Source organism: Nuphar pumila, chromosome 7, assembly GCF_984573655.1.
Source record: "Nuphar pumila chromosome 7, dmNupPumi1.hap1.1, whole genome shotgun sequence".
NCBI classification, from domain to species: Eukaryota; Viridiplantae; Streptophyta; class Magnoliopsida; order Nymphaeales; family Nymphaeaceae; genus Nuphar; species Nuphar pumila.
In genome coordinates this window covers 718,577-743,106 of record NC_143255.1, presented here as the reverse complement: position 1 = coordinate 743,106, position 24,530 = coordinate 718,577, and the positions used below count along the sequence as shown (strand labels likewise).

The window sequence follows — 24,530 nt, the reverse complement described above, 5'->3', positions numbered from 1 at the left end:
CTGACTACCTGAACAGTAAAGAAAGGCCTGCTCTTTTTACGGAGCAGAATAATGCATAAATGGTTACTCCACCTTTCATATCTCCTTCGTGATGAGGAGCCTATGTCTGTTGAAGTGTGAAGAACACAAAGAGTTTAATTGGCACTCTATGAAAATGACCTTATCTTTTCACCTAGGTTAAGTCAGTCTCAGAGTCCAGAGACATGCCTAGCTGGATATCACTGAAATGAGTTATTGCATATGTTGGCATCTCACAACAAATGATGAGCAGAATTCTCCTATTACAACTTCCTCGCTGCCTCCTATCAAGCTAGTGGAGAAGCTGGATCTAAGCCGCTAGGCAGGTGGTTTAGGTTCAAATCCCATGGGTTGTGCAAGCCTAATCATGGCGACTCCCTGTGGGCAAAGGGTAAGCTCATGGAGTTTTATGTTGTCAGGATAGCAACCCTAAGTATGGCACAAAGCCAATGTGGCTAGGTCTCTGATCCTGGGTGTGGTTTCTCCCTGTAAATATAAAAAAAATAGCCGGTTAATTCTTGTTCTTGTAAACAAAATTAATTGGCTTTATATGGCTTGCGGGCTAGGGCTGGTAAACGAACCAAGCAGCTTGTGACTCAACTCAGTTCAGCTCGTCATGAACTCATTCATGATTGGTTTATATAGCTGGCAAGCCGAGTCACAAGTGGCTTGTTTAGCTTAAACGAGTCGACCCCAAACACAAGGTGATCGGCTCAGGTGAGCTCATATATATATATATATATATATATATATATATATATATATATATATATATATATATATATATATATATATACACATGGAAAATATATACATAAAATATAAACTATTAAGTGTAACATATAAAATATATACATTTAAGTGTAATATATAAAATACATATATTCTATGTATAAATAACATTAAATATTTTTGCACGAGTCAGCATGCATGTGTTCGGCTCATCTCATTCAGTGACGAATCGAGCTCGAGCTTGGCTTGGATAAACACAAGCACTAGCCAAGTCATGAGGTCAATCCACTAGCCCATTGGGTTTGTTCAGCTTGTTTGCCGCCCTACCACGGCTTGGGCTATGTACTTATTTTGAATGGTTTTTTGTGCGATTGGTCGTCCAATGTAATTACTGTCTGTGTGATAAAATTTTCTTTTATATAAAAAAAATCCTTGATAGAATGTCGATTGTTAATACTTTTTGCAGCTTTTAATATTGTAAATATATTGCTCATATGATGATGGTTCTGTATCCAAAGAGATTCATATCTGAGAGTATATATGAGCATGGACCTTCACTGAAGGTGGTAGCCAACTGAACGCAAATAGTCCATGCGAAGATAGCTTCCCCAACAGCAAAAATGATCCCATCCTATGTTGATCATAGCCGCCATTCAGCTGAAGCCTTTGGACGGCTAGGATCAGTCCACATCCAGGTGAAAATGTGGACCAATCCTAGCCATTGATTGGACGGCTAGGATTGAATGTAGGATGAAACTCATCCTATGACAAATGATGGGATCAGGTGCAGTGTGATTGCACAAAAAAATTGTTGCACCATCTCATGCAATGACCTGTCCCATTTTAGCCTAAGCTTTCTGAATTGGACAGGTGTCATTCAACAAGATGGTCCGATGCATGTTTTTGGTGCAATTACATCGCACCTGATCCGGCCTCGAGATCAGTGTCCAATAGATTTTTTTTTTTTGAGTGGAATGTCCAATAGAAAGTTACGATCATGTAAAGTGTAGGTGTAATTGAAAGAGCAGCTTCAAGCTTTGGTACGAAGCATCACAAGGGTTGTCCTGTGACAGCCAGTTTTAAGGCCCGGATCATATTAATCACCACCTACTTTTATGGCCCTTTTCTTCTCTGTCATCTTCATGGAACTCTTATTATTTTCATATAGAAACTTTGTTTGTGACAAGGATGTGTGAATAAATAGTGCGATGGATCCAAAGAAATAAGAAGAGGGTGCCATTTATAGAAGCATGATTAATGCGGTTTCATAGGGTTCATTACAATATTGATTAACATGTTTTTTCAAAACGAAATTAGAAGAAAGAACCTTGATGACTTGCATGGTCTCGTGATAAATTCACCATCCTTTTGGCCTTTTTATTTAGTCAAGCCCATTTTCATTCTATACAAAATTAAGTAGCAGTCAATAAGAGTTTTCAATTAAATATTGTACGACACCTTTTGTGATATGAACTCATTTTCGAATTTAAGCTTTAGTTCCAGTATACAACAAAAAGAAGGCTGAAATATAATATACTTGTGTTGGGCAGCTATTTCTTTTTTTATTCAAGATGAACACTCCAAATTTTATCGTAGCATTCTTTTTTGTTTTTTCGCAAATGGATCCAATATATTAAGGAAGAAAGTTTATGATAGATAGGGCATGTAGGAATGCAAACGAGTCAGATCCAGGATGGAGGTTTTGCAAATTTTAACTGTGCTGGATCCAATTCCAATCTGAATCCCCCATGTATTTAACTGTTCCAGATCCGAACCATTTGCATTCCTAAGGGCCAGTAGTACACTTGGAAGGAAGGTCATTAGACTTATTTATATGAATTGCCCAAAAGAGAAAGCAAATCAAGTCCATAAGCTCAATGCTGATGCCTTTGCATTTGAGTTGGCCCAGTTCTAATGCAACGGCATCAGCATTGAGCTCAACATGTTCGGATGGTTACACGTGTGCATGCGTTTTGTACCTTACAATTAACCTATAGGCATTCGCTTTAGGGCAAGGTGTACGCATTTCTTTTTCTTTTCAGATGCACTGCGTATCAGTTTTCCCAGTGGCAGCTTGGAAGAATACGTTTGGATGGAAAACGGCAAATGCAGTGAGATCCCATATCCTACTGTAAGTTCCACTCTAACTTCTGAAATTTCATTCAAAGCAATCCTTATTTTCTCTTTAAAAATTCTTGAATCATTGCCATACCAAGAAGATGCTTTATAATTGGGAATGAATTGAGATACATAGCTGGATGGTTAAGTTGCACAACTGCAATGCAAGCTCAGTCTGCAATAAAAAAATGCCAAACACAAATAAATCAATTTAAAGAACACCTGTAAAATTCATCAAGTTATATGCTACAAATAAGCAAAGAAATCACACATATAAAGAGCTATAATCGGCCCGTGATATATGTGTAACTTACAATCTATGTAACACAGACTCTTCTAACATGGCATCGCACCCATGTCACACCCACACCCATGTGGGTAAGACGCTTAGACACGGCTTCCATTGTGTCAAGTGAAGTCAACCACACTAAGGTCCATTTTTGTCTAAAAGTAGATCCGGTTAACCCAAACCAAGTCCAGTTATATCTCAGATATAAAATAATCAGGTCAGATCGGGTACCCAAAAAAAATCATAACACGAACCTGGCCCGCATATCGCTCAGTTCGGGTTCAGATCAGCACTTTTCATGCACATACCCAGGAATTCAGTTTCAGGTCGGGTACCCAGTACAAACCCGACCCATTGACAGCGCTAATAGCAAGATATTGTTCATAATATCACTACAGGATGAAGACAGAAAAGACCTCCACAGTTTCTTGCCATCAAAGAGGGAAACATCGTTCAAAGGGAGTCGAGGAAAAGAAGCTACAAGAAGTTCATCAGGCACTTTACTAAGAGCAGAATCAATTTCTTCGTCAATACTGAGCAGTCTGGTTGAAGGATACACAGTATCAGAACCGGAGTTCGAGCATATATGGCATAAAGAGCTTGACAGGCAATGGGGACCATCAAGGATTCTTCCCAAGACAGACTTGATGCAAGATGCATCTCTCTTCAACAAAAAGAGCATCAAACAACGACTTCTACTGTTGCTGAGATCAATTGACTGCATCATCTTCTGATTGATATATGCATTCATTCATCTGTTTCTTATTTGCAATTTCCTGATATATAAAAATAATATATCTATTTCCGACGAGCATACATTTCAGGGTCATACCAACCACATTGATATGGGCAGTAGTTCTGCAAAGCAGTTTCCAGATGGATATCTTTCGTCTTTATTTTGTTCAAGTTGTAGCTTGTAAGCGTCTTCATGGAGCCTTGCCTAATTTAGAATTTTCAGCTGCTCTTCAGCTAACTATTCTTGATATCAGCACAACATTGAACATGATAGGTTAGTGTATGTTGCAGAATCTGGTATTATTTTTACATTTTCTAAGTTCACTCTTCTAAGAGTAATGTCTTTTAATCTCCTTGCTTCCTTTGGTAGCCGCAGGAGCTTTGAAGCTTCTTTGCTACTTTTTCTTACTGCACATACGTTTTATGTATCATTACTCATCAATAAATGAAATATTCACTTTTCACTCTCCAGTTCCAGTTCTATGACATTACAAGCACGACAGTGTATGAATTTGAACAGCATGAAACCATGACATGGTTAAAGTAACAAACTGAAAAGGCTTTTAAATATTTGAAAAGTTGAGAGCTTTCTCAGTTCAAACTATGCAAAAATATATAAGATTCTCAACTACATATTCATATGGATCCTTTTTTCCCAATGCTAGTTGCATATGAGCACAAGCAGATTTCAAAAAGTTATATTCTACCGAAAGTCTTGCCCTGGACCATCTCTGGTAGTAAATATTCAAAGAATCATAACCAAGACCTATGTCACATGGGTGCGGGTGAGGGTGTGCGGCACTTTAAAAAAACTTGGGTGCGGGGGTGCGGCAAAAAAAAAAAAAAAAATATATATATATATATATATATATATATATATATATATATATATATATAAAGTCCAAAAGTTGGACATAAATGACCCTGGGTGCATTGACTGCACCCAGGGTCAGGTTGACCGCATCGGGTGCGGCACCTAGTTGAAGAGTCCCTGTGACATAGACCAAGACCTAGAGGTATTGTATGTTAAGCAGTCAGATAACAGTATAATAGCCTCCACTCGTGGAAAAACCAATTTTTGGCATTTCCTGAGGCTGAGAGTTGTATTGTGCAGATATTTTTGGCAATTAAATTCTAGCCAACAGAACATTATTTGCCATTCTTCTAAAGCTTCCCAAATGATTATAAGCTTTATACTACCACACTAGTACTGAAGATTGAAAAAGGCAAGAATCAGAAGAAATTTTGTTTTTGCCTTTGCAGTGCTGTCATATGCTTCTCCAAGTCTGTCAATGATAGGCTTCTGCAATAAAAATCAACTACATAGTTATAATTATATTCCAAGATGATTAAACATGAATTCAAGTTTACAAGGAGCATTGACTAAATATTGCAACAGGCACAAACTGTACATAAAAGAACCCACAACATGTTAGAAATCATGGATTCCTCCCTGCCATACACAAGACTCAGCACAGGTTGAAGGGAAAACACGTAAGGGCTGCAGAATCCTCAATCAGAGGCTGTGGTATTAGGCTTCCCATTAAATACACACTGTTACAATTACTAGGGTACGAAAATACCCATCATACAACAAAGGTAAATTACAATATGCCATTAATGCTATTAATGAACATGTGCTAAAATTTGTAATTAGATAAACACGAATTGAGTTTGGATAAGATCCAAATCCAGTTTATGAATGATGACTTCTTTTCATCCTCCCTCAAGTTGTACATGGTTTTGAACCATGAACAACTTGCCTTTCAACATCCAGAATATGTCTTTGATAAGCCCTTTGGTAAACAAGTAAGCAACTTGATCAGTAGTCCGAACAAATTATGGTTAAATTTCTTTCTCTTCGATTTTTTGTCTTACAAAATGTTGATCAATTTCAATATGCTTGGCACGACTGCGGTACATAGGATTGAATGACATGTTGATGGCACTTTGATTGTCACATAAGAGAATACATTTAGATATTAATTCTCCTACTTCTGTCAATAGATGTCTGATCCATGTTACTTCAGCTGTAGCAGCTGCCATTGATCTATATTCAGCTTCTGTGTTTGACCTGACAATAACCTTTTGTTTCCTACTGCTCCACGAGACAGGATTTATGCCAACGAAAACACAATATCCTGAGACTGACCTACGCTCATCTAGATCTCATGCCCAGTCTGCATCTGTGTAAACAAGAAGTTCATGCTTGTGACGTTCATTCATACTCTTTCTGTATAAAAGACCATCCCCAATAGTTCCCTTCAAATATCGGAGAATACGTTTAATAGCTTCCATATGTCCAATACGTGGTTCATGCATGAACTGTGATACCTGATTGACTGAATAGACAATATTAGGACGAGTAAAGGTGAGATATTGAAGCATCCCTACTATCCTACGATATCCTGTAGGATCCTCGTACAAATCTCCATCTTGGGAACTGACTTTCTGATGAAGTACACTGGGTGTGCTTAGAAGCTTGCAATCTTTCATACCTGCCTTGCTTAGAACATCAATACATCAATAGTATATTTATGTTGGGTAAGTGTTATGCCTTCAATAGTTCTGTCAACTTCTACTCCAAGAAAATATCGCAACTTACCAAGGTCCATGATCTTAAACCTGTGATTCAAGAGTTCTTTGACCTGTTCAATATGTTCATTAGAGTTACCTGTAATGATAATGTCGTCTACATATATCAGTAACAAGGTAACTGTGTCTTTACATTTGAATATGAAAAGAGAATGATCAAGAAGAGATCGACTAAAACCATATTTCTCTATTTCAAGAGAAAAACTGTCAAACCAAGATCGAGAAGCTTGCTTCAGACCATATATAGCTCTCTTTAATCTACACACATATTCTTTAGAGTTTCCTTCTGCATACCCAGTGGGTTGCTCCATGTACACTTTCTCCTTTAGAGTTTCATGTAGGAATGCATTTTTTACATCCAGTTGACTGATAATCCACTGATGCTCAATAGCCAATGATAGTATGATTCGAATAGTGCCCATTTTCACAATCGGACTGAAGGTTTCATCATAATCTTGTCCTTGCTCCTGAGTGAATCTCTTGGCGACTAGTCTAGCCTTATAGCGCTCAATAGTACCGTCCGGCTTATACTTTACTTTATACACCCATTTGGACCCAACCACATTTCGATCATTTGGTCTAAGAACAATCTCCCAAGTGTCACATTCATGAAGAGCCTCCATTTCTTCATTCATAGATTCAATCCATCGCTTAGAATTTGCTGCTTGATAAAATGTAGTGGGTTGATCTTCCTTACCTAAAGAAGTTAAAGAAGAGATGGAAATCCATAGTGAAATTCTCATAACTTACCCATCGATCAATAGGATGTCGGGGTCGAGTGGATCTTCTGGGAACAGATGATAGAGTAAAATCGGAAGAAGAATGCATCTCCTGATCAGAATTGGGAAGAGTTCCCTTCTCACGTCGAGAGTAAACAATGCCTTTATACCTTTCGGGAGGCAAGAGTGGATCCGAAATGACACTTTCCTGAGTCCTTTGTACCACATCAGACATGTGGCCCTCAACTCTTTGATTACATTCGGAAGGGCAAACATCACCAACACTAGAAAAGAGATCAGAGTTCAACCAAGGTTGATAAACTTCAATTTCAGGGAGAGTGTTAACATTGTAGTCAAAATTCAATTCATCAAATACAATATTCCTGGATATTTTGATACGCTTGCTCACGGGATCATAGCATCTGTACCCTTTATGATCATCAGCATACCCAACAAATCTGCACTTCAAGGCCTTATCATGAAACTTATGTCGCATTGAACTGTCAACATGAACATAACATACACACTCGAATACTCGCAAATCATGATAATTTGGATTAACACCATGTAAAGAAAAGTAGGGTGATTTGTTTTCCAGAATATTCATGGGCAACCGATTGATGATATAAACGGCTGAATGAAAAGCCTCTGCCCAGAAGGTAACTGGAAGGTTATTGTCATGAATCATGTTCATTGCACTCTCGACAATATGGCGATGCTTTCGTTCAGCAATCCCATTCTGTTGAGGTGTATAAGGGCAAGACACCTATCTACGTATTCCATTTGTCTGGAGAAAATTAATAAAGTCATTTAAGGAGAATTCACCCCCTCCGTCACATTGGAAACAAAGGATATTATCAGAGAATTGATTTTGAACAAAAGAATGAAATTTTTGAAATAACTTGAATGTTTCAGATTTGCATTTCATAAAGAAAATCCATGTATACCGAGAATAACTATCAACAGAAATGAGATAATATCTAATGCCAGACATGGAAGAAACTAGGGTTGGACCCTAAACATCAAAACAAATAATTTCAAATGGTTTTGAAGCTCTTTTATTAATAGAATAAAATGGAAGAACATGACTCTTACATTGAAGACAACTAGAACACTTTTTATCATTGACATTGAAACTTAAACTTGACTTGGCAATAAGGCTACTTGAAGCAAGCTTTTCAATGAAACCACTACTACAATGACCTAGACGACCATGCCAAAGATCTGGCTTATTATACTCAGAAAGACTAAAAACATTCTTAGGAGGAACTAAAGAAGAAGAAGATGATGTGTGCTTCAAGGTGGAAGGATTCTCTTGGAACACGTACATATTTCCTTTTCGTTTTTCTTCAGCGAACGTTTCCCTCGTATGAAGGTCCTTGACACGAACAAAAAAAAAGAGTAAACTCAACTGAAGCATTGATGTCATCTACAAGCTTAGAGACAGAAACAATATTTTTCTTGATATTTGGAGCATAAATGACATTTGAAAGAGCAAGAGAAGAGGTAGACATAGGAATGACAGAGTTTTCAATGTGAGAAATACGATGGTGAGACCCATCTCCAGTGACTATACTATTTCTACCAACATAAGGAATAAGAGTTAGGAGCTTACCAGCATTACCGGTGACATAGGTGGATGCACCTGAATCAACATACCAAGTGCCCTGATCATTTTGTTTCAAATTCAATTCAGCTAGAGCAGATAGTAATAACTCCCTGACTTCGCCACTATTTTTCAATTTGTCTGGCACTTTGCTGGTTCCTGGTTGTTTGCCATTATTTTGAGGGTTAAACTAGCAATTAGCTTTGATATGCCCCCTTTTATTGCATAGAAAACATGTTGGTATTGATCTTTGCCTCTGTCCATTGGGTGGAATATTGGGTGTAGGTAGGATGCCACGACTTCCTTGTCCATTTCTTTCTTGACCCCCTTTTCTTGAAAATCAAACCTACCACGTCCTCGTCCATAGACAACTCCTGTGGCAAGGACTGTGAAATTGTCTATGAAGAGACAATACGCATACAAGCATAAATACTTTATAAAAGAAGTGCACGAAAGCACTCTCACAACACTTGAACAAAATACGCAAAAAGCGTATAAATAATAAACATGCAATAATGCATGTATTTCATAAAAAAAAAGCAAATGCTTGAGACTCTCAAGCTTATTCTACAACAAAGGGGAACACCCCTATTTATACAAGAGAGAAGAGGTGCAAGAGGGGGCTCCCCAAAGGAGTCGTTGGGGAGCTCCCAACGGTCACAATTGTGAATCGAAGGCAGGACCCCACCCATCCCCCCTCCCTGCACCCTCTGCTCGCAAAAGAGGGGCTCGGCCCCTCCCTTTGCCTTCGATTCACAGAAGAGGGGCTCAACCCCTCATTTTCCTTCTGTCCGGCGTGGCAAGGCTCGGCCTGTCAGCCGAACCACCTCCTTCCCCCACTCCTTCTTACCCCTGCCGAACAAAAGGAAAACGAGGAGATGCTCGGCCCCTCCTCGTTTCCCCTGCTGCCTTTGGCTTTTTGGCAAGGGCGAAGCCCCTGACACGGATAAGGTTCAGCAGGGGCTTGCCCTGCCCCTCCTTTTTTGCGTTAGATAGGGGGTAGCTCCTATTACTATTATTTTGAAGTGTTTATTAACTTTATTTTATTTACTTATTTTCTTTTCAGTTTTCACTTTTCCGATATAATGGTGAGTTCTAGCGGTAGTGTCAATACATTTGGTTCAAGTTCTAACCCTGAATTAGAAGTTTCTCAACCACTTTGGAGGCATGTGACAAAAGGGGTAAAAGCTAGTAGTGGTGGTGGTGGGAATGTGCAGTTTCATTGTAATCTATGTAAGACTGTTTTCACAGGTTCTTATACGCGTGTGAAAGCACATCTTTTGCATATTCGTGGTCAAGGAATTAGAGCATGTTCTGGGGTTGACAAAGACATGTTAAAGCAATTAAAAAGGAACAAGAGGAAGCTGAAAAGAAGAAAATTGCAGAGATGAGAAGTGATTCGATTAATTTGTCTTTTCCTACTGCTAGTGATATACAAGAAGAGCTTTTAAAGAAAAGAAAGATGGAAAACAATAAAACAATATAAGCGTCATTCAAAAACATGACAAGAGCAGAAATTGATAAAAAGATTGGTCGATTCTTTTACTCAAGCTCAATTCCTTTTAATGTAGCTAGAAGTCCATACTGGAAAGATATGATTACATCTTTGGCTAATTGCAATTTGAGTGATTATGTGCCTCCTAGTTCAGAAAAACTAAGAACAGTCATTCTTGCAGAAGAAAAAAATAGAATTGAAGACTTGTTAGAGACTCAAAAATTTGCATGGAAACGACATGGAGTGTCGATTGTTTCTGATGCGTGGACTGATATACAAAGGCGACCACTGATAAACTTCATTGCTTACTCACTTAATGGGCCAATCTTTTTAAAGACTGTTGATGCATCTAGAGAGTATAAAGATGTTGAATATTTAAAGAGATTATTTGTCGAAGTGATAAAAGAAGTGGGTGAAGAAAGTGTGGTGCAAATCATTACTGACAATGCTCCAGTTTGCAGTCGTGCAAGAATGAATTTGGCAAGTGAAGATACATATTCAAATATTTTTTGGACTCCTTGTGCAGCACACAGTTTAAATTTGGCACTTAAGAGTATATGCAATCCATCAAAAGATGATGCACATGCACATGAAATGTGCTTATGGATTGAGGAAATAGAACATGATTTTCGAAATATTAGAAATTTTGTTGTAAACCATCATCATGCCCTTTCTATATTTAATAGCTATGTCACATGGGTGCGGGTGCGGGTGCGGGTGCGGGTGCGACACGGGTGCGGCGCAATTCCAAAAAATTTGGACACGGGGACTCGGCTATATATATATATATATATATATATTAAAAAATATATATTATAAATATATATATTTTAAATATTATAATTATATATATAACAATAAATTAACACATAAAGATTGTAAATTTTAAAGCAAAAAAAAAGCAATTCTTAACAACACAAACTTACCAAAATATAACACATAAAGAAGCTTGTGAGTGTGATAAACAACAAAACTTATCATAAATCTGCCTCATCGTCTGAATTAGAAGGAAGAACAGGATCGAGGTAGTCCATGTTGAGAGTATGTAAATTATGTTCTCCCTCCAAGTCAAAATCTTCTGGATTTACATCCCAATTCTTGGATGGTCCACAACTGCATCAAAAAATCACTATATTAGTATCTAACTTAAAACTTTGAATACAAATATGAAATATTTAAATACAAACTTTGAATACAAAGAAAAAAAAGTACCTATACTCTTCTTTGGTGCGGCGAGAAATTAATCGTAGATTTGAGTGAACATATACCAAATCCTCTGCTCTTTTACTAGTGAGTTTGTTTCTTTTAATGTTGTGAATTTGAGCATATGTACTCCAATTTCTTTCACAACAAGATGATGTAGCAGGTTGGGATAACAACTTCATTGCAAGACGTTGCAGATTTGGTGTCTCTGATCCATATGTTGCCCACCAATTAAGGGGATCTTCCTCGTCCCTTGCCACAAGTGCTGCTAAAGAATCAAATCTTCCAGTAGAAAACTTGCCAAACTCACTATTTACAACCTTAAACATGTGAGGATCATTAAAAACTCTTCCCAAATATATCATTCTATTTCTTGATATCTCAGGATCTTCATTTGGAGAAACACGACCAACACCTGCTGTCAACCATTTTTTTGCATAGTATTTTGGATTGAGAGAGTGTGCCATGCAATGCAAGGGTGTATTGCTTTTATCCCATCTTCTCACTAAAACTGAATGTACATGATTGTAAAATTCTGAATCATCAAGTGCAATATCTTTCTTCTCATGTTTAAAAATGATACTTTGAACTTTTTCAATCATATTGTCCCACATTTCATAAATTCTATGAAGCATGGGTACATCTCTGTCAACTTCTCTCAGCATTTCCCAAATAGGCTCTGTAAATTCAACAAAATATGTAATTTTATCCCACCAAAAATCATCACAGATGCATTTTTTGATAGCTTGAGCCTTGACATCATCTTCAGTACGATAAAAATCCCAATCTTGATCAGCCACCATCATCATCAATGCATTCTTGAGTTGCTTAATTCTTTTTATCATAACAATTAGAGAAGCAAAACGAGTTTCAGCAACTTTCAGTAACTTGAGATCAGAATGCCTATTAAATATAGAAAGGGCATGATGATGGTTTACAACAAAATTTCTAATATTTCGAACATCATGCTCTATTTCCTCAATCCATAAGCACATTTCATGTGCATGTGCATCATCTTTTGATGGATTGCATATACTCTTAAGTGCCAAATTTAAACTGTGTGCTGCACAAGGAGTCCAAAAAATATGTGAATATGTATCTTCACTTGCCAAATTCATTCCTGCACGACTGCAAACTGGAGCATTGTCAGTAATGATTTGCACCACACTTTCTTCACCCACTTCTTTTATCACTTCAACAAATAATCTCTTTAAATATTCAGCATCTTTATACTCTCCAGATGCATCAACAGTCTTCAAAAAGATTGGCCCATTTAGTGAATAAGCAATGAAGTTTATCAGTGGTCGCCTTTGTATATCAGTCCACCCATCAGAAACAATCGACACTCCATGTCGTTTCCATGCAAATTTTTGGGTCTCTAGCAAGTCTTCAATTCTATTTTTTTCCTCTGCAAGAAGGACTGTTCTTAGTTTTTCTGAACTAGGAGGCACGTAACCACTCAAATTGCAATTAGCCAAAGATGTAATCATATCTTTCCAATATGGACTTCTAGCTACATTAAAAGGAATTGGGCTTGAGTAAAAGAATCGACCAATCTTTTTATCAATTTCTGCTCTTGCCATGTTTTTGAATGACGCTTGTATTGTTTTATTGCTTTCCATCTTTCTTTTCTTTAAAAGCTCTTCTTGTGTATCACTAGCAGTAGGAAAAGACAAATTAATCGAATCGCTTTTCATCTCTGCAATTTTCTTCTTTTCAGCTTCCTCTTGTTCTTTTTTTAATTGCTTTAACATGTCTTTGTCAACCCCAGAACATGCCCTAATTCCTTGACCACGAATATGCAAAAGATGTGCTTTCACACGCGTATAAGAACCTGTGAAAACAGTCTTACATAGATTACAATGAAACTGCACATTCCCACCACCACCACTACTAGCTTTTATCCCTTTTGTCACAAGTCTCCAAAGTGGTTGAGAAACATCTAATTCAGGGTTAGAACTTGAACCAAATGTATTGACACTACCGCTAGAACTCGCCATTATATCTGAAAAGTGAAAACTGAAAAGAAAATAAGTAAATAAGTAAATAAAATAAAGTTAATAAAACAGGGAATATTGGAGGGGCCGAGCCCCTCTTCTGCGAGCAGAGGGTGCAGGGAGGGGGGGCGAGCCCCTCCTCTGCGAGCAGAGGGTGCAGGGAGGGGCCGAGCCCCTCCTCTGCGAGCAGAGGGTGCAGGGAGGGGCCGAGCCCCTCCCCTGCGAGCAGAGGGTGCAGGGAGGGGGGCCGAGCCCCTCTTCTGCGTGCAAAGGGTGCAGGGAGGGGGGCCGAGCCCCTCCTCTGCGAGCAGATGGTGCAGGGAGGGGCCGAGCCCCTCCCCTGCGAGCAGAGGGTGCAGGGAGGGGCCGAGCCCCTTCCCTGCGAGCAGAGGGTGCAGGAAGGGGGGCCGAGCCCCTCCTCTGCGAGCCGAGGGTGCAGGGAGGGGGGCCGAGCCCCTCCCCTGCGAGCAGATGGTGCAGGGAGGGGAGCCGAGCCCCTCCTCTGCGAGCAGATGGTGCAGGGAGGGGCCGAGCCCCTCCCCTGCGAGCAGAGGGTGCAGGGAGGGGCCGAGCCCCTCCCCTGCGAGCAGAGGATGCAGGGTGGGGGGCCGAGCCCCTCCCCTGCGAATCGAGGGTGCAGGGAGGGGGGCCGAGCCCCTCCCCTGCAAGCAGAGGCTGCAGGGAGGGGCCGAGCCCCTCCCCTGCGAGCAGAGGGTGCAGGGAGGGGCCGAGCCCCTCCCCTGCGAGCCGAGGGTGCAGGGAGGGGGGCCGAGCCCCTCCCCTGCGAGCAGATGGTGCAGGGAGGGGGGCCGAGCCCCTCCTCTGCGAGCAAATGGTGCAGGGAGGGGCCGAGCCCCTCCCCTGCGAGCAGAGGGTGCAGGGAGGGGGGCCGAGCCCCTCCCCTGCGAATCGAGGGTGCAGGGAGGGGGGCCGAGCCCCTCCCCTGCGAGCAGAGGGTGCAGGGAGGGGCCGAGCCCCTCCCCTGCGAGCAGAGGGTGCAGGAAGGGGGGCCGAGCCCCTCCTCTGCGAGCAGAGGGTGCAGGGAGGGAGGCTACGAGCAGGGTCGACATACCTGACGGAGGAGGAACCGGTGGCTGCCTGTCGCCAGAGTTCGGATCGCCGGCGTGGTTGCAGGAGAAAGCTGCAGGGGCTGAGGCAAAATCGAGAGGGTAAGCCCCTCTCCCTGTCGATAAACCCCTTTTAGGGTTCGGCTGCCAAAAAAAAATTGGATCTGGGTCGGGTTTGGACCCGACCCGGATCCAAAACAAAATTGAAAACTCGAACTGGACAATTTTGGACTCGGTCAAAGTTGACCGAGTCCAAAATGTGGTCGGACTCGGCCCGGACTCGTTGACCGAGTCCGACTCGGAGTTGACCGAGTCCGGGCCGAGTCCAAAGCCGCACCCGAGTCCGTGCGTGTCGACGCGGGTGCGGCAACCCTTTAGCCGAGTCCGTGTGACATAGTTTAATAGGCATTCTGATCTCAAGTTACTGAAAGTTGCTGAAACTCGTTTTGCTTCTCTCATTGTTATGATAAAAAGAATTAAGCAACTCAAGAATGCATTGATGATGATGGTGGCTGATCAAGATTGGGATTTTTATCGTACTGAAGATGATGTCAAGGCTCAAGCTATCAAAAAATGCATCTGTGATGATTTTTGGTGGGATAAAATTACATATTTTGTTGAATTTACAGAGCCTATTTGGGAAATGCTGAGAGAAGTTGACAGAGATGTACCCATGCTTCATAGAATTTATGAAATGTGGGACAATATGATTGAAAAAGTTCAAAGTATCATTTTTAAACATGAGAAGAAAGATATTGCACTTGATGATTCAGAATTTTACAATCATGTACATTCAGTTTTAGTGAGAAGATGGGATAAAAGCAATACACCCTTGCATTGCATGGCACACTCTCTCAATCCAAAATACTATGCAAAAAAATGGTTGACAGCAGGTGTTGGTCGTGTTTCTCCAAATGAAGATCCTGAGATATCAAGAAATAGAATGATATATTTGGGAAGAGTTTTTAATGATCCTCACATGTTTAAGGTTGTAAATAGTGAGTTTGGCAAGTTTTCTACTGGAAGATTTGATTCTTTAGCAGCACTTGTGGCAAGGGACGAGGAAGATCCCCTTAATTGGTGGGCAACATATGGATCAGAGACACCAAATCTGCAACGTCTTGCAATGAAGTTGTTATCCCAACCTGCTACATCATCTTGTTGTGAAAGAAATTGGAGTACATATGCTCAAATTCACAACATTAAAAGAAACAAACTTACTAGTAAAAGAGCAGAGGATTTGGTTTATGTTCACTCAAATCTACGATTAATTTCTCGCCGCACCAAAGAAGAGTATAGGTACTTTTTTTTTTGTATTCAAAGTTTGTATTTAAATATTTGCATTCAAAGTTTTAAGTTAGATACTAATATAGTCATTTTTTGATGCAGTTGTAGACCATCCAAGAATTGGGATGTAAATCCAAAAGATTTTGACTTGGAGGGAGAACATAATTTACATACTCTCAACATGGACTACCTTGATCCTGTTTTTCCTTCTAATTCAGACGATGAGGCAGATTTATGATAAGTTTTGTTGTTTATCACACTCACAAGCTTCTTTATGTGTTATATTTTGCTAAGTTTGTGTTGTTATGAATTGTTTTTTTATTTTTGCTTTAAAATTTACAATCTTTATGTGTTAATTTATTGTTATATATATATATATATTTAAAATATATATATATATATATATATATATATTTAAAATATATATATATATATATATATTTATAATATATATTTTTTAATATATATATATATATATATATAGCCGAGTCCCCGTGTCCAAATTTTTTGGAATTGCGCCGCACTCGTGTCGCACCCGCACCCATGTGACATAGCAGTACCCCCTCATAATGTAAACTCCTCCTTCAGATACATCATATAATAATTTACAGGTCACCATTTTATGGATACAAAATACTGTTAAAAATATATATACAATGTGTGTATATATATATACACATAGTAACTAGGTTAGTTTAAATTTTTCATTTTTTACTTTTTGGTTCAATTCCAACTAGTCAACTAATGTTGACTAGTCAAAAGTAAGAGACATTGGGAGGGTCCAACGGCTCTATTTAGAGTTGTTGGGCCTCTCCCAACGTCTCTATTCAGGCCTCACTTAGGTAATGCTTATTGCATATTTTAGTCAATAAAATAATATTTTTTTAAGGTTGTTTCAGCCACCTTTGGTGGGTCATGTGTGTAAGCCCATTTGTGGCTGTTTTGTGTGTTTTTTTGTTGCTTTGGTGGAACTCTTTTAAGTGTCCACTTTTGACAATTTGGTGAACATCTTTGGAAGAACTTGTTTCCTTACATGTGACCAAGCTGATTTTATTTTCTTGATACATTGGAAAGCGTGCTACTCAAGATTTGAAAAGGTTGAAGTCTTTTCCTACAAAATCTATTCAAGTGCTTGTGAGATCATGATTGCATTCTAAGAAAAAAGATTGGTGAGGTTCACTTTGTCAAGGATTGTTCGCGCTCTTTATTGGTGGTAGAGTGCTCATGATCTTCTCTTTGTTTCTCTCACGTTTCTTTTTCTCCCTTCTCTAAAACCTATCAAGCTCAATGACACATTATGTAGCATGGGTTTCAATCATGAAGCACCTCATACGGGGAAAAGGGTTGTGGGGATTAGTGGATGGGTCCGATCTGAAACCCAAACTAACTCTTACTAAGATAGAAGGTGAAAAAGAAATACCACTTACAGAGCTTGAAAAGACCAAGTTTATGGTCACCTATGAGAAAAAAAATGAAAGAATAGAGAATGGGGCATGTCAAGATTATGTTTTGGCTCATTAGTAGTGTTGATATCAAGAAGTGCTATAGTCTGAGGCATGAGATTACCTTAAGAGAATGTATTCTCTTAAAGATATTGCACATATATACAATTTACAAGACAAAATACGTGTACTATGACTCAAGGAGAAAAAAGTATTAGAAAATACATTAGTAAGTTATCCGATCTTTGGAATGAGTTGGGTCTTCTTGAGCCTAGATAGCATTGTCTTAAAGACATAGAACTCCGCCAAAGACAAAATGATGCGGAGCATTTCTATCAATTCATCAATGACCTAAGAACAAAGTTTGATTCTACCAAACCCGCTCTTCTTCATAGAAGGAAAGTTCTCTCTATTGAAGACACAATTAAAGAACTACGTATGGAGAAAAATAGGCTAAAACAAAGTCTTCTAAGAGTAGTGATGACTCGGTTTTAGCCGTATCTAAGCTGAAAAACCATGTTCATATTTACAAACCACCATACTATGGAAGACCAAACAATGATTCGTATGAAAAACAAGGCAATGAGTATGAGAAGAAAAAAATTATTGGCTATTATTGTAGCGAACCGGGACATGTCAAGACTTATGGAACTAAGTTGCAGGAGAAGAAGGTTGTCTTGGTTACATAGAGTCAAGTGAATTCAAAGTTACACAATAATCAACCATCGAGAACATGTCCTTTACTCAACTTGTAGAGGCTCTTCAACTCCTATTCAAAGGAGATTCATCAACTAGAGCAACAGTTTCATCTGTTGGCATCTCTGGTCTTAGTAAATCTCTTTGGCTTCTTGACTCAGGTGTCTCTTTTCATATAACACCAAATGATGATATTTTATCTTAATGTCATAACTCAAGCGGATCAAATGTATTCACTTTTGATGGAACACCTCTTGAGATAAAGGAAATAGAAAATTTTGAAAATGTCTCTCAAAATTTAAAAAGGTTTTCTAATCAAAAAATTAGATATATTCCTAAATTAAATTTAAATATTTTATCTCTCTCAATTATCCGACCATGGGTATAATGTTTTCTTCTTTTCTATTGGTTATCGAGTGCAAGATCGACAACCATAGAAGCTGATTAGGGAAGGCCATAGAAAATGAGGTCTATACTACATGGATTTTTTAGAAATATCCAAGAATACCTTTTATTATAATATTCAGAAACTAGATTTAGATTTATGGCATAAAAGACTTGGCCATCCTAATGTATCCAAAATTTAGCATTTTACAAATATGAAAAATTTTGTAATCTTGAAAATTTTATATGCGAAGATTGTATTCTTGTGAAAATGAAGAGATTACTATTTCAAGAAAAAACATGTCTCTACACGATTGCTTGAGTTAATACATTCGGATGTTTGGGGCCCAACACCTGTAACATTTAAGGGTAGTTTTGCATATTATATAATCTTTGTTGATGATTTTATTAGACAAAATTGGATTTATTTTCTTAAACATAAATCTGAAGTTTTTTCACATTTTCAAATATTTCATAATTTAGTCAAAAATAAGTTTCAAAATGATATTTTTATTTTCTATACTGATTTAGGGGGATAATTTTTATCAAAAGAATTTAAAGACTATCTAAAATTAAATTGTATTACACATAAAAAATCTTGTCCTTACACTCTATAACAAAATGGTTTGGCTAAAAGAAAACATAGACATATTATAGAGACCACAAGAACTTTGCTTATTGTGAACCAAATACCTAAAGATTTTTTGGTTGAAACCACATTAACTGCAATTTATCTCATTAACAGAATGCCCTCTGCCGCCTTGAAAAATGTATCACCAGTTATCCCTAATTATTCTAGATTAAGAGTTTTTTGGTGTAAATGTTTTGTTTTTACTAATAAAAATGACAAACTTTCTCCCTGTGCTATTTCTTGTGTCTTTTTGGGGTATAGAAATAACCAAAAAGGCTATAGATATTTTGACTTTAAAAATAAAAAGTTATATGTTTCAAAAAATGTGTCTTTCTTAAAAAAAGAGAGGTTTTTTTAGTTTGAAAATCCTAAGGAAGTAACTCAGTATTCTTTCTTGCTGGATCTAATTCCAAAGATTGGTGATTGTGATATTGATCTTAACGAAGATTAGGTAGTTAAAAATGATATAGTAAGTAAAGAAGAATCTCATGATAATGAGATAAGTGAAGAACAATCCCATAAGGATCAAAGTTGTATTCAATATTCCAGACATAATAATTTTGAACATCCATGTGCTCTTGAAAAATATACCAAAGATGAACACCATGTAGAAATACAAACTAGAAAGTCATCTAGAGTATCAACCCCCCCTTGAAAAATTTGTGTCTTATGAGTTCTTTTCACCTAAGTATCAAACCTTCATAGCGTTAATACATTCCTATATAGAACCCTTGAACTATGCTGAAGCAAAAGAACACCCTAAATGGGTAGAAACTATGAGGGTAAAATTAGATGTCTTAGAAAATAAAAATACTTGGACTGTTCAAGATATTCTTACAAGAAAGAAACCTATAGGTTGTCGATGGGTATATAAGGTAAAAATCAAAAGTGATGGAACTCTTGAAAGGTACAAAGCTCGATTAGTTCCCAAGGGATATTTTCAAGAGTATAGAATAGATTATAAAGAAACTTTTGACCTAGTTGCTAGGATAACTACAATTAAGACCTTAGTAACCCTTGTCTTTGTGAAAAGATGACCTATATATCAAATGGATGTTAAGAATGCATTCCTTAATGGAAAATTGATTGAAGAAGTTTATATAGAAGCACCATCTGGTATAATTATTCCTAAAGAAAGAGCTTTTCGTTTAGATCTTGTATGGTTTTAAACAAGCACCAAAGACTTGGTATGACCAATTTAGTCAAGTTATGCTTAATCCTTGATTTCAATCTTATCTGACTAACACAGCTTTATTTGTTAAGGTTTCTGATGCAAGTATTATTATTCTCCTTTTCTACATAGATGATATGATCATTATTAGAGGGGACAAACAGAGAGTTCAACACATTAAGAGACTTCTCAAAACACACTTTGAAATGACTGATTTGGGCTTTTAAAAATATTTTCTTGGTATTGAAGTTGTTTATTCTTCTAAAGGTTATTTGTTGACTCAATCTAACTTTGCTCTAGATATTGTTGTCAGGTTTAGAATCTCAGATGATAAAAAGGTTGATACTCCCAAAGTTGTCAACACTAAAATGAGAATTGATAATGGAGAACCACTTTAAAAAATTAACACCATATAGACAATTCATCGGGGAACTATCTTATCTCTCAATTACGAGACCTGACATAGTGCATGCAGTTCACACAACAAGCCAATTTCAGCATGCTCCCACTTCTGATCATATGTGGCAGTTTTGTGTATTATTAGATATATTAAAACCTTTACTTTCAGAAGATTCTTCTTATCAGCTTCTTTATCTTTAGATTTAACTGCTTATACTGATGCTGACTGGGAAAGTGATCCCATTAACCGACACTCAACAATTGGTTTTTGTGTGTTTTTAGGTGATTCATTGATCTCATGGAGGTGTAAGAAGCAACAAAAGGTCTCCCTTTCTTCAACTGAAGCAGAATACCGAGTCATGACTACAACCACTATGAAAAAGGTTTGGCTAAGAAGATTGTTGGCTAACATGAGAGTCCAGATTCAAGGAGCATAAAAAATGTGTTGTGACAACAAAAGTTTCATCTACATCGCTAGCAACCGGACATTTCATGAACATACCAAGCATATTGAGATTGACTGTCACTATGTTCGAGAGGAGTATCTACATGGCACGATTGATCTTCCATATATTACTTCTGAATATCACTTGGCAAATTTCTTCATCAAACCTCTCGTTTCTCTTAGATTTCACTTTCTCTTGGACAAACTTTCGGTTATCCAACTATAAGTTTGAGGAAGAGTGTTATATAGTAACTAGGTTAGTTTAGATTTTTTATTTTTTACTTTTTGGTTCAATTCCAACTAGTCAAATAATGTTGACTAGTCAAAAGTAAGAGACGTTGGGCCCTTTGGAATGTGTATATAAAGGGGTGAATCACCCTCACTTAGGTAATGCTTCTTACATATTTCAGTCAATAAAATAATATTTTTTTAAAGTTGTTTCAGCCACCTTTGGTGGGTCTTGTGTGTAATCCCATTTGTGGCTGTTTTGTGTGTTGTTTTGGTGCTTTGGTGGAACTATTTTGAGTGTCCACTTTTGAAGATTTGGTGAACATCTTCAGAGGAACTTGTTGCCTTACAAATACCACTATGTTTCAATAAATTTTTAAGCCATTTTGTGGAATCAAATGCATGTTTAATTCAGATACAGCATATAATAATTTACAGGTCACCATTTTATGGATACAAAATACCACTATGTTTCAATAAAATTTTTAGGCCATTTTGTGGAATCAAATGCATGTTTAATACAGCATGGTTACAACTATCAAATAAACCGGGAAGGGGGAGATGAAATAAGACTGCCTATATTCAACATTAAAAAAAGACAACAACGCATATGTAATGTGACAAAGTTTTCATCTCCAGAATCAGACTGAAAGATGGAGTCTAAAATAAAGCAAGTGTCACCCTTGTATATTAGTTACATTGAAAACTTCATAAAAATGGTATTTCCAACCATATACATATGACATAGTTGGACAGATGCAATGAATTTTTCATCAAGTTGTACCCACAAATCTAAGCATGTTTTCAGTAGCTTACATTTGAGTTTTATTGTGTTCCCCTGGAAAAGGAAAACCAGTGACATACCTGTGGCAGCAGGCTTGGAAATGAACTTGAAAGCTTAGCCTAATTCAAGATAAGAAAATCAACCGTTGCTTGAGCAACAATAGGGTCTGCAAACTGTCTGCCAAATTTGAGAAGACAGATCAATTTTGTTTGTTTATTAGCAGATTAAAATCACTGAACAAGTCACCAAAAACTTTGTTTCTCATAACATGAAGAAATGAAAATCCCATAAGCCATACAAGAACTTAACATGGCAGAAAACCAAAGAATTAACACACTACATTCGAAGTAGTAACTGATTTTATTCGCCTAAATTTTTTTCATGAGGACAAGTCAAATTCCTGTAATTAATTGATCACACTTACATGCTATTGGAACCACTTGATAACGTGCTACACCTCATTTACAAATCCAAATAAAAAAAATCAGGCTTTGTGAATGCACACAACGCGATTATGCCAAGAATAAACTAGTTATATTCAAGCAATGCAACCACCCTTTGATAATACATTCACTAGTATAAAAAAGAAAGTAGTCCTAAACTTACAAAAGTATCAACGAACAGAGCCCATAACATGTGCTTCAAAAGGATCCACTTCTAAAAGGGACATGAATCTATTTCACCACTATGACAGAATTATGGCCAACAAATAGGTTACTTGAAACTGTCTAAAATGTTTTAACATCTTAACCAATCACTTGGGTTTATGAGAATAGGTTATTATAGCCAAGCAGTATACTTTCTAGGACTACAGTATCAATCAGGCTATATGCTCCATTCACTTTCCATGCCAATATCAGACTTGTTGGCCTAGGTTAGCTTTGGATCAGTTTAATAGCTCCAATCCTGTGTTTTGATCTGGACATAAGATATGATAAAAGAGATCAAAGAAGACCATATCCTATAAAGATGAGTGAGGATATAGAACTGAATTTGTATTTGAGGGACTCGGCAAACTGGGTGCCGCACCCATGTCGACGCGACGCGATGTGGGTGCGCGTGCGGGTGCGGCACCCGGTAATTTGTGTCCAAATTTTATATTAAAAAAAAAAAATCTTCTGGGGGGCGCTACCCCCCAGAGCCCCCCGCCAGGGGCGGCCCCCCCTAGACCCCCGCCCGCTGAACGCGCAGCGGGACCCGTGCCGGGGGAGCCCCCGGACCCTCCTTTCTGCAAGGGCAAAAACTCTTAATCAGGCTCCACAACTCATCAGCTCGACCCCTTCCCTACACAAAGAGGGTGCAGGGAGAGGGCACGACCCCTCCCCTGCACAAATTATATTTGCCGCACCCCCGCCCCCACCCCCGCACCCATGTGACATAGGTATTTGGTATTTCCATGTTTTCCGACCATTCCTGTGCCTAATCATAATTGGCAGAAACGGCCACGGGTGCAATTACTGTTAATAGCAACTCTAGGAAGTTTACATTATGGTCTATTAAAACACATAAAATAGCATCTCAATACAATTTCTAGAAAATGTGCCACTTAAAATACATAGCATACAAATGTCAATAAGGTAGCAGTACATTCTGCTAGAAACTCAAACTTCTACAAGCTCTAGGAAAAGATTGCACGAGTTTCTATATATGCTGGCAAGTTATGGGGTTATTCACATCGGTCATCGGCAAATTTTCAACATAGGTTTGATGGTTCTCAATATATGCCAATCAAGTTAACCCTCCAATACCTGGTTTTGGAAAAAGGAAAATGTCAAGGACTTATCCTCGAAACTTATGACTGTGTCAAGTTGCCATCTTTTCCTAGGGTAATTTTGTGGATACAAACCAAGGTTGCCATGCTGAAGGTCCAGCACTTAACAGAAAGACTATGTTATGCAACACTAAGCTGATACATAATCAAACTAAAAAGACTACCACCACCTATGAAAGATTCAGAATTGCCTAGTTGCTGATATCAGAATAAACACAAAGTCTAGTGTTAAATTTCAGCAACAATAAGCCTGTGTTTGAGTCCATATTATCTTCATTGAAAAAAAAAAGGGTAAAAGAGAGCGAAAAAAGTCACCACACATTTACTCATCAGCAGAAAATTGCAAGGCCCTTACAAACAAAACAGAGAGAGAGACCTTTAGAAGGTACCTATAGCTATTGCTGGACAGTGCATAGCTGCCGCTGCCGCATCTCTAGAGAGTTTGTTTTGAACGGAGGTGGAAAAAATGCTGAAAGTTTAGCAATGAGGAGGAAGAAACCTCAGGTAAGAACTTTAACAAGGGATCTTCATTCTTCTCTAGTCTTTTTTTTTTATGTTTTTTAATGGGTATGGACCGCATGCCGCTCGGCCTGAGCCGATACCAGGCCCTCAAAGGTTGGGCAGCACTCAAATATAGTCTGAGCTAGGCCAGGCCTCAAAAAAACCTGGTCAATCAAGGAAGCCACCCAACTCAAAGCAACCCTAATCAGCACTAACT

At 38.2% G+C, this 24,530-nt stretch overlaps 1 long non-coding RNA gene across 1 annotated transcript in view; it reads right to left on the bottom strand.

The window, feature by feature from the left end:
• Nucleotides 1-2,322: 2,322 nt before the first annotated feature.
• Nucleotides 2,323-24,530, bottom strand: part of LOC149830766 (uncharacterized) — a 29,824-nt gene continuing 7,616 nt past the window's right edge. Inside the window, exons 3-5 of the long non-coding RNA XR_016432962.1 lie at nucleotides 22,122-22,218; nucleotides 5,148-5,195; nucleotides 2,323-3,043 (exon numbers count right to left, since the gene is read on the bottom strand). This is a non-coding gene — a long non-coding RNA (uncharacterized LOC149830766). The remainder of the gene's footprint in view (nucleotides 3,044-5,147; nucleotides 5,196-22,121; nucleotides 22,219-24,530) is intronic.